A 3,794-nucleotide genomic window follows, 5' to 3' on the forward strand; every position below is an offset into this window, starting at 1 on the left:
GGGGGGAAGAAGATGTAGGCTGAGTGAGCACCGTCTTGGGAACCAGCGGTGCCAGATCCTCATCTCGGTTCTCTCAATCTGAATCTGGTCGTAGGCGTCCTGTTTTACACCTGCCAGGCTTTAACGGGGACATTACTGACATGCAAAGGTGTTGTGAAGGTCAGGGGCAGTTTTTTCCGTGCGTAATCCTATAATGCAGGGTTTTTATCATGTCTGGCATTCAAACAGCAAATATATAACAAAATTGGAAGATTCTAGAACAATTTCTCAGCCTGCTTGGTGAGGGCGGACCTTCTTAGTGATGTGTTTGGTATCAAAATAGTGTGATAGTGTAAATTTGTTTCTGCTCTGCCTTAACATTGGTCTCGGAGGAGGAGATCCGGCCGCGGAGTGCTGCAAACGGTCGACAGATGCAGAGCAGGTCGCGTCTGAACAATCCTTGCTTCAACCGTAAAATTTTGTATGTTTTAAGGAAGGGGAACTGGCGGGATTGTGGAGCTTGGGTCGCTATCGCGTCTTCTCAGCGCCGGCAGAGTCTCTCCTGCTGCTGTGATGTTGGTCCCTGCAAAGGTTTGGGCAGTAGCGTTTCCTTGGAGCTCGGACTTGTAGCGCAAAGGGAGGACTCTTGCAAGACCGAACCTAGGTTAGCTTGAAAATTTAACTTACGGGTGTGGTTTTTTTCTCATTTGAACAAAACCCAAGAAGTGTTTTCTTGATTTTATGGTTTTTTGTAAGCATCCGCCATCATGTTAACACATGAGGTCTGTGTTGCTGGCTTGCGTGCAAGAAACTTAATCAGGCTGCTCTCATTTTCTAAGAGGCTTTGACGTATGAAGTGTAAACAGCAAAAAGGTGAAATCTGAATATGGCATTTAGTGGAAAATTTTTCAGCTAGTTAAGCGTGGCTTTTTATGACAGTGGGTGTCGGGTGTTGAGTAGACATATGCTGGACCTAAGGCCACAAGGTGTTAGCTAAGTCAGGAAGCTTTTTTCTTTTAAATACCTGCATTCCCTTTTTTATTCCGCAAGTAAAATGGATTCTAGCTTATTTGTTTGTTGCATAAAGTCTTTTTCCCCACCCCCCAGCCCCCGGATTCCCAAAATACCTTTCCAATTTAAGAAAACTATTGCAATTTGCCTCTAAATAACCCTGCAGCAGGTCATAAAAACTTTAAAATCTATCTGACAGCCCCTTTTAGAAGCGATTTTGGTGGGTGGATGAGGAAAGGAGTTGCTGGTTGAAGAGAGGCAAACAAGGAAACAATTATAACATGGTTCCTGCGTGGTTAGCAAAACAGGCACTGCCTTTGTCAGAAAATGCCCTGCTGATCAGCAGGGTTTGTCTCACTGAATGCGAAGGGCTTGTGGGTTTTGGGGTTTTTTTTCTCTTGCTCTTTAAAAAAAAAAAAAAAAAAAAAAAAGAGGTGGGGGATTCTCTTGACAGGATGAAGGTTTCGTAGATTGTTCGGCGATTTGTTTGCTTTCGGTTTCTCTTGCTATATTCGTCGGTGACATCTGCCTTTTGAAGCCACGCTTCGCTCCTCTTTTGGAAAACCTTGAAGGATCGTAGCTGCCTGGTTGCATGTGAGTGCCTCAGAGGTGTTTGTGTGTCTGCCTGAGCGAGCGAGGTGGCCGGCTGCGTTGATGGACGACACGTTGGCTGTGTGCATCACCCAAAACACGACCCTTCCTTCGACGTTGCTTTCCTTAACTTGCTGTATTGCAGAATCCCCCGAGGTCCTGTTCAGCAGCCCCTCGAGGATCGGATCTTCACTCCGACCGTCTCCGCTGTGTACAGCACTGTGAGTATCTGGCTGGTGCCGCTGCGGTTGTGTTGCTTTTGAAAGGAGCGCGCTTTCCAAGCACAAGGAAATGGTATAGTGTGTTTTTTTTTTTAAAAAAAAACAATACATTTTAAAAGCATACAATTTAAAAAATGCAACTTTTTTTTGCCTCCTAAAATAAATGATGCTGGATGAAGACCCCTTTTGTTGCATGTGAGTAGGAAAAGAAGAAACCTTGGGGACTTTTGGGTCCATACCTTTTTTTGTAAATGTCTATAGTTTTATTTAGCAGGTATGAGAGTGGGCTTTCCTAACGGAGTTTCACCTGAGTGAAAATGTTACTGCCCATATTTTCAGTCTGTTGGCTCCACCTCTTTCCTGCCTCCTGCATCTTGAAGACTGGCTTGTTGGAGTGTATTAGTGGCTGCACATTTCTAATAGTTTCTTATCAGAAAAAACAATCAAGGAAGTTTGTTTTTCACGTGAAACATTGCATTACCCCGAGGAAGAAATGTTTTGATGGTAGACTGAGTATTTGGGAAAGGTGCTTTTGGCTCGCTGTCCTACATGTTTGTTTATAAAGCTTGATTATCGAGGAAATTTAGCTTAGAAACGTAGCGACGTTTATTTGTGAACATATGATAGCATTTTCCTTTTATTCATTTCTTTTTTTCAGATGGTAATAGCTGGAAGCCCAGTGTTATTTATAAGCTTTGCTAAATCAGCACAGCCTTGGGAAAGTAATATATTGCTTTTCTGGTGGGATAGTGCAAATATTTTTAATGCCAAAAAAAAAGCTTTTAAGCTGCTCTTTTAATTATTTGGAAAACAGGAAGAAAAGCTGTAGACGGGGGAAATTCACTGTATTTTATGCAGTAACATAAGCTGCTTATAGAAAAACATAAGCTGCTGTACAAGGTTTTCTCCTTCCCCCTGTTTGCATGAATAACTGGCGAAGGGGTTATCAGCTCCATCTCTTCCATGTGCGGGGTCCGGGTCTGGAGCATCTTTGGCCCCTTCCTTTTTTGGGCTGTAGAGAAGAGTTTTATGATCGCCTCTTCTACCAGGAAGACTGCTTTCAAGAGATGCAAAGCCGAGCTTTGCGCAGGATTAAGTGCAGAAGTGCTGTCCAGTGCCCGTTGGTCCAAGAAAGGCAGAGACTTGGGTAGTAGTTGTAGTAGCAGGAAGACTCAGGTTTGACCATGGATGGTCTGGTGGCCAGCCAGCACTGGATTTCCGTCCAGGTGAGTCGGGAAGGTTGGGGTACAACTCTGACGAGAGTTTAAGATTTCAAGGTTTGTGGCTTTCACAGCAGCGGGTCGACAGACTTGAGCTGCGGACTGGTTTTTTTTTGGGGGTTTTTTTGGGGTTTTTTTTGTTGTTTTTTTTTGCTAGCTCCGTCCTCAATATCATATACATACGTATGTGTGTATGTACATATGTTTGTATGCAAAAAAGCAAAACCAAAGGAGCATAAACATACAAATATACAGTTATAATAAAATTATAACAAACAGTTATAATAAAATTTGGTTCATATTATCCTTTATGTACCCCACACAACACTTAAAAACCACTTCGAAAATATCTGAATTCCTTTTTGGGGAAAAAGAAGGGGTTTTTTTTTCAATTCTTTCCTCCAAAGACATAATTCAGATGCCTGTGGGAAAATATGACTGTAAAAATTTAAATTAATGTAAAATATAAAAGTAACTGTGAAGAATGACGTATAATAGCTTTTCAGTGTGGAAAAATATCACTCCTTGATATGTTACAGGAATAGAAGCCAGTGCTGGGAGTATCTCGGTTCCAGGCTTTAAGAAAACACAAGTTTGAAAGAAAATTTCATCTTTTAGGGAAAGGAGAGAAATTTCTCAGCTAGGTTCCTTTTGAGCTTCTATTTGAAGCCCTTGGCAGATTGCAAATTTAGAGTAAGTCCTAGAAAAAATTAATTAGGATGGAAGAGGCACGTGATCGGAGGTCCTTGACAAATTCATTCATCATAGGTCT

General features: G+C 42.1%; 1 protein-coding gene across 1 annotated transcript in view; it reads left to right on the top strand.

Moving 5' to 3' along the window:
- The first annotated feature begins 1,464 nt into the window (after window positions 1-1,464).
- The window catches only part of EIF4G3 (eukaryotic translation initiation factor 4 gamma, 3), a 106,301-nt gene continuing 103,971 nt past the window's right edge, over window positions 1,465-3,794 (top strand). The window contains exons 1-2 of the mRNA XM_009330333.1: window positions 1,465-1,584; window positions 1,727-1,802. The gene's annotated coding sequence lies outside the window, so the exon portion shown is untranslated. The remainder of the gene's footprint in view (window positions 1,585-1,726; window positions 1,803-3,794) is intronic.

Source organism: Pygoscelis adeliae, unplaced genomic scaffold (assembly GCF_000699105.1).
Source record: "Pygoscelis adeliae isolate BGI_AS28 unplaced genomic scaffold, ASM69910v1 Scaffold728, whole genome shotgun sequence".
Classification (NCBI taxonomy): domain Eukaryota; kingdom Metazoa; phylum Chordata; class Aves; order Sphenisciformes; family Spheniscidae; genus Pygoscelis; species Pygoscelis adeliae.